Source organism: Triticum dicoccoides, chromosome 6B (genome assembly GCF_002162155.2).
Source record: "Triticum dicoccoides isolate Atlit2015 ecotype Zavitan chromosome 6B, WEW_v2.0, whole genome shotgun sequence".
Taxonomy (NCBI): Eukaryota; Viridiplantae; Streptophyta; class Magnoliopsida; order Poales; family Poaceae; genus Triticum; species Triticum dicoccoides.
The window spans coordinates 703,983,967-703,991,745 of record NC_041391.1 but is presented as its reverse complement, the minus strand read 5'-3'; positions in this window follow the sequence as shown (position 1 = coordinate 703,991,745).

Genomic DNA, 7,779 nt, shown 5'->3' with positions numbered 1-7,779 from the left:
TATGTATTCACACATGTATCATGTTTCCGGTTAATACAATTCTAGCATGAATAATAAACATTTATCATGATATGAGGAATTAAATAATAACTTTATTATTGCCTCTAGGGCATATTTCCTTCAGTCTCCCACTTGCACTAGAGTCAATAATCTAGATTACATAGTAATGATTCTAACACCCATGGAGTTTTGGTGTTGATCATGTTTTGCTCGTGAGAGAGGCTTAGTCAACGGGTCTGCAACATTCAGATCCGTATGTATTTTGCAAATCTCTATGTCTCCCACTTGGACTTGGTCCCGAATGGAATTGAAGCGTCTCTTGATGTGCTTGGTCCTCTTGTGAAATCTGGATTCCTTTGCCAAAGCAATTGCACCAGTATTGTCACAGAAGATCTTCATTGGTCGCGATGCACTAGGTATGACACCTAGATCGGTAATGAACTCCTTCATCCAGACTCCTTCATTTGCTGCTTCAGAAGCAGCTATGTACTCCGCTTCACATGTAGATCCAGCCACGACGCTTTGTTTAGAACTGCCAACTTACAGCTCCACCGTTTAATATAAACACGTATCCAGTTTGCGATTTAGAATCGTCCGGATCAGTGTCAAAGCTTGCATCGACGTAACCTTTTACGACTAGCTCTTTGTCACCTCCATATACGAGAAACATATCCTTAGTCCTTTTCAGGTATTTTAGGATGTTCTTGACCGCTGTCCAGTGATCCACTCCTGGATTACTTTGGTACCTTCCTGCCAAGCTTATTGCTAAGCATACGTCAGGTCTGGTACACAGCATTGCATACATGATAGAGCCTATGGCTGAAGCATAGGGAACATCTTTCATTTTCTCTCTATCTTCTGCTGTGGTCGGGCATTGAGTTTGACTCAACTTCACACCTTGTAGCACAGGCAAGAAACCTTTCATTGCCTGATCCATTTTGAACCTTTTCAAAATTTTGTCAAGGTATGTGCTTTGTGAAAGTCCTATTAAGCGTCTTGATCTATCTCTATAGATCTTGATGCCTAATATGTAAGCAGCTTCACCGAGGTCTTTCATTGAAAAACTTTTATTCAAGTATCCCTTTATGCTATCCAGAAATTCTATATCATTTCCAATTAATAATATGTCATCTACATATAAAATCAGAAATGCTACAGAGCTCCCACTCACTTTCTTGTAAATACAGGCTTCTCCAAAAGTCTGTATAAAACCATATGCTTTGATCACACTATCAAAACATTTATTCCAACTCCGAGATGCTTGCACTAGCCCATAAATAGATCGCTGGAGTTTTCACACTTTGTTAGCGCCTTTTGGATCAACAAAACCTTCTGGTTGCATCATATACAACTCTTCTTCCAGAAATCCATTCAAGAATGCAGTTTTGACATCCATTTGCCAAATTTCATAATCGTGAAATGCAGCAATAGCTAACATGATTCGGACAGACTTAAGCATTGCTACGGGTGAGAAAGTCTCATCGTAGTCAACCCCTTGAACTTGTCGAAAACCTTTCGCAACAAGTCGAGCTTTATAGATAGTTATATTACCATCAGCGTCAGTCTTCTTCTTAAAAATCCATTTATTCTCAATGGCTTGCCGATCATCGGGCAAGTCAACCAAAGTCCATACTTTGTTTTCGTACATGGATCCCATCTCAGATTTCATGGCCTCTAGCCATTTTGCGGAATCTGGGCTCATCATCGCTTCCTCATAGTTCGTAGGTTCATCATGGTCAAGTAACATGACTTCCAGAATAGGATTACCGTACCACTCTGGTGTGGATCTTATTCTGGTACACCTGCGAGGTTCAGTAGAAACTTGATCTGAAGTTTCATGATCAATATCATTAGCTTCCTCACTAGTTGGTGTAGTTGTCACAGGAACTGGTTCTTGTGACGAACTACTTTCCAACAAGGGAGTAGATACAGTTATCTCATCAAGTTCTACTTTCCTCCCACTCACTTCTTTCGAGAGAAACTCCTTCTCTAGAAAGAATCCGAATTTAGGAACGAAAATTTTGCCCTCAGATCTGTGATAGAAGGTGTACCCAATAGTCTCCTTTGGGTATCCTATGAAGACACATTTCTCCGATTTGGGTTCGAGCTTATCTGGTTGAAGTTTCTTTACATAAGCATTGCAGCCGCAAACTTTAAGAAACGACAACTTTGGTTTCTTGCCAAACCACAGTTCATAAGGTGTCGTCTCAACGGATTTTGATGGTGCCCTATTTAACGTGAATGCGGCCGTCTCTAAAGCATAACCCCAAAATGATAGCGGTAAATCTGTAAGAGACATCATAGATCGCACCATATCTAGTAAAGTACGATTACGACGTTCGGACACACCATTTCGTTGTGGGGTTCCGGGTGGCGTGAGTTGCGAAACTATTCCGTATTGTTTCAAGTGTAGACCAAACTCGCAACTCAAATATTCTCCTCCACGATCAAATCATAGAAACTTTATTTTCTTGTTACGATGATTTTCCACTTCACTCTGAAATTCTTTGAACTTTTCAAATGTTTCAGACTTGTGTTTCATTAAGTAGATATACCCATATCTGCTCAAATCATCTGTGAAGGTGAGAAAATAACGATACACGCCGCGAGCCTCAACATTCATTGGACCACAAACATCAGTATGTATGATCTCCAACAAATCAGTTGCTCGCTCCATAGTTCCGGAGAACGGCGTTATAGTCATCTTGCCCATGAGGCACGGTTCGCAAGTACTAAGTGATTCATAATCAAGTGATTCCAAAAGCCCATCAGTATGGAGTTTCTTTCATGCGCTTTACACCAATATGACCTAAACGACAGTGCCACAAATAAGTTGCACTATCGTTATCAACTCTGCATCTTTTGGTTTCAACACTATGAATATGTGTATCACTACTATCGAGATTTAATAAAAATAGACCACTCTTCAAGGGTGCATGACCATAAAAGATATTACTCATATAAATAGAACAACCATTATTCTCTGATTTAAATGAATAACCGTCTCGCATCAAACAAGATCTAGATATAATGTTCATGCTTAACGTTGGCACCAAATAACAATTATTTAGGTCTAAAACTAATCCTGATGGTAGATGTAGAGGTAGCGTGCCGACTGCGATCACATCGACTTTGGAACCATTTCCCACGCGCATCGTCACCTCGTCCTTAGCTAATCTTCGCTTAATTCGTAGTCCCTGTTTCGAGTTGCAAATATTAGCAATAGAACCAGTATCAAATGCCCAGGTGCTACTGCGAGCATTAGTAAGGTACACATCAATAACATGTATATCACATATACCTTTGTTCACTTTGCCGTCCTTCTTATCCGCCAAATACTTGGGGCAATTCCGCTTCCAATGTCCAGTCTGCTTGCAGTTGAAGCACTCAGTTTCAGGCTTAGGTCCAGACTTGGGTTTCTTCTCTTGAGCAGCAACTTGCTTGCCGTTCTTTTTGAAGTTCCCCTTCTTCTTCCCTTTGCCCTTTTTCTTGAAACTGGTGGTCTTGTTAACCATCAACACTTGATGCTCCTTTTTGATTTCTACCTCCACAGCTTTTAGCATTGCGAAGAGCTCGGGAATAGTTTTGTTCATCCCTTGCATATTATAGTTCATCACGAAGCTCTTGTAGCTTGGTGGTAGTTATTGGAGAATTCTATCAATGACACTATCATCAGGAAGATTAACTCCCAGTTGAATCAAGTGATTATTATACCCAGACATTTTGAGTATGTGTTCACTGACAGAACTATTCTCCTCCATCTTGCAGCTATCGAACTTATTGGAGACTTCATATCTCTCTATCCGGGCATTTGCTTGAAATATTAACTTCAACTCTTGGAACATCTCATATGCTCCATGACGTTCAAAACATTGTTGAAGACCCGGTTCTAAGCCGTAAAGCATGGCACACTAAACTATAGAGTAGTCATCAGCTTTGCTCTGCCAGACGTTCTTAACGTCGTCAGTTGCATTAGCAGCAGGCCTGGCACCCAGCGGTGCTTCCAGGATGTAACTTTTCTGTGCAGCAATGAGGATAATCCTCAGGTTACGGACCCAGTCCGTGTAATTGCTACGATCATCTTTCAACTTTGCTTTCTCAAGGAACGCATTAAAATTCAACGGAAGAACAGCACGAGCCATCTATCTACAAACAAACATAGACAAGCAAAATACTATCAGGTACTAAGTTCATGATAAATTTAAGTTCAATTAATCATATTACTTAAGAACTCCCACTTAGACAGACATCTCTCTAGTCATCTAAGTGATCACGTGATCCAAATCAACTAAACCATGTCCGATCATCACGTGAGATGGAGTAGTTTCAATGGTGAACATCACTATGTTGATCATATCTACTATATGATTCACGTTCGACCTTTTGGTCTCCGTGTTCCGAGGCCATATCTGTATATGCTAGGCTCGTCAAGTATGACCTGAGTATTCCGCGTGTGCAACTGTTTTGCACCCATTGTATTTGAACGTAGAGCCTATCACACCCGATCATCACGTGGTGTCTCAGCACGAAGAACTTTCGCAATGGTGCATACTCAGGGAGAACACTTCTTGATTATTAAGTGAGAGATCATCTTAAAATGCTACCGTCAATCAAAGCAAGATAAGATGCATAAAGGATAAACATCACATGCAATCAATATAAGTGATATGATATGGCCATCATCATCTTGTGCTTGTGATCTACATCTTCGAAGCACCGTCGTGATCACCATCGTCACCGGCGCGACACCTTGATCTCCATCGTAGCATCATTGTCGTTATGCCATCTATTGCTTCTACGACTATCGCTACCGCATAGTGATAAAGTAAAGCAATTACAGGGCGTTTGCATTTCATACAATAAAGCGACAACCATATGGCTCCTGCCAGTTGCCGATAACTTCGGTTACAAAACATGATTATCTCATACAATAAAATATAGCATCACGTCTTGACCATATCACATCACAACATGCCCTGCAAAAACAAGTTAGACGTCCTCTACTTTGTTGTTGCAAATTTTACGTGGCTGCTACGGGCTTAGCAAGAACCGTTCTTACCTACGCATCAAAACCACAACGATAGTTTGTCAAGTTGGTGCTGTTTTAACCTTCGCAAGGACCGGGCATAGCCACACTCGGTTCAACTAAAGTGAGAGAGACAGACACCCGCCGGTCACCTTTAAGCAACGAGTGCTCGTAGCAGTGAAACTAGTCTCGCGTAAGCATACGCGTAATGTCAGTCCGGGCTGCTTCATCTCACAATGCCGCCGAACCAAAGTATGACATGCTGGTAAGAAGTATGACTTGTATTGCCCACAACTCACTTGTGTTCTACTCGTGCATATAACATCAACGCATAAAACCTGGCTCGGATGCCACTGTTGGGGAACGTAGTAATTTCAAAAAATTTCCTACGCACACGCAAGATCATGGTGATGGCATAGCAACGAGAGGGGAGAGTGTTGTCCACGTACCCTCGTAGACCGTAAGCGGAAGCGTTAGCACAACGCGGTTGATGTAGTCGTACGTCTTCATGATCCGACCGATCCAAGCACCAAACGTACGGCACCTTCGAGTTCAGCACACGTTCAGCTCGATGACGATCCCTGGGCTCCGATCCAGCAAAGCTTCGGGGATGAGTTCCATCAGCACGACGGCGTGGTGACGATGATGATGTTCTACCGGCGCAGGGCTTCGCCTAAACTCCGCGACGATATGACCGAGGTGGAATATGGTGGAGGGGGGCACCGCACACGGCTAAGGAACGATCCGTAGATCAACTTGTATGTCTAGGGTGCCCCCCCGCCCCCGTATCTAAAGGAGCCAGGGGGGAGGAGGCTGCCGGCCAAGGAGGGCACGCCAAGGGGGGAGTCCTACTCCCACCGGGAGTAGGACTCCCTTCTTTCCTAGTTGGAATAGGAGAAGGGGGGGAAGAGGAGGAAGAGGGGAAGGAAAGGGGGGGCGCCGCCCCCTTCCCTTGTCCTATTCGTACTAGGAGGGGGAGGGGCGCGCGGCCCCCTCCTGGCTCCTTCTCTCTTCTCCCTCGTGGCCCATGTAGGCCCATTAACCCCCCGGGGGGTTCCGGTAACCTCCCGGTACTCCAGTAAAATGCCGATTTCACCCGGAACCATTCCGATGTCCAAACATAGGCTTCCAATATATCAATCTTTATGTCTCAACCATTTCGAGACTCCTCGTCATGTCCGTGATCACATCTGGGACTCCGAACAAACTTTGGTACATCAAAACTTGTAAACTCATAATAAAACTGTCATCGAAACGTTAAGCGTGCGGACCCTACGGGTTCGAGAACTATGTAGACATGACCTAAAACCATTCTCGGTCAATAACCAATAGCGGGACCTGGATGCCCATATTGGTTCCTACATATTCTACGAAGATGTTTATCGGTCAAACCGCATAACAACATACGTTGTTCCCTTTGTCATCGGTATGTTACTTGCCCAAGATTTGATCGTCGGTATCCAATACCTAGTTCAATCTCGTTACCGGCAAGTCTCTTTACTCGTTCTGTAATACGTCATCTCATAACTAACTTATTAGTTATAATGCTTGCAAGGCTTAAGTGATGAGTATTACCGAGAGGGCCCAGAGATACCTCTCCGACAATTGGAGTGACAAAACCTAATCTCGAAATACGCCAACTCAACATGTACCTTCGGAGACACCTGTAGTACTCCTTTATAATCACCCAGTTACGTTGTGACGTTTGGTAGTACCCAAAGTGTTCTTCCGGTAAACGGGAGTTGCATATTTCTCATAGTTGCAGGAACATGTATAAGTCATGAAGAAAGCAATAGCAGAATACTAAACGATCAAGTGCTAAGCTAACGTGATGGGTCATGTCAATCACATCATTCTTCTAATGATGTGATCCCATTAATCAAATGACAACACATGTCTATGGTTAGGAAACATAACCATCTTTGATTAATGAGCTAGTAAAGTAGAGGCATACTAGTGACTATATGTTTGTCTACGTATTCACACATGTATCATGTTTCCGGTTAATACAATTCTAGCATGAATAATAAACATTTATCATGATATGAGGAAATAAATAATAACTTTATTATTGCCTCTAGGGAATATTTCCTTCAGATCCGACGTCTCAGATCGTGGCCCTACCTGTCAAAGACTCTCCGTTCTTGACCAGCAAAAAGAACCGCATAGGAGGAGGAGGAGGAGTGCGCGAGGGCTTCTTTTCTTCTCAAGCTCCAATAGCATGAGGGAGAGAATCCCTTATAAACCACTCCAACTCTCCTTCCACTAGCATGGTGGGACTAATCTTCCCACCACCTTGTCATGCCACCTACATGGGCCCTTAGAGATCAAATCTGAAATTGTCATATGGGCTCTAGGCCCATCTCACATTTCAACAGCATCTTCTCTTCTTTTCATCGAGTTTGAATTGCTTACCACAAGTGTCACGTGGTAATACTCGCATCTTCGTACGTAGTACAAGGCTGAGTATGTTGGTAGCTACACTAGCTGGTTGGGGTGGTTCTTTTTTTTGGCGAGAAACTATCGATCTTCATTTTCAACCATGGTAGTACAACAAACGCCAGAAATAATAAAAATTACATCCGTTCTTAATGAATCTCGAATGTGATGTTACACATATTCATAGTGTGAATACCAAAAGATGTAAAGTTGATAATGATAGTCCTACATACTTGTGGCACTGCCGCCTTGGTCACATTGGTGTCAAGCGCATGAAGAAGCTCCATGCTGATGGACTTTTAGAGTCTCTCGAT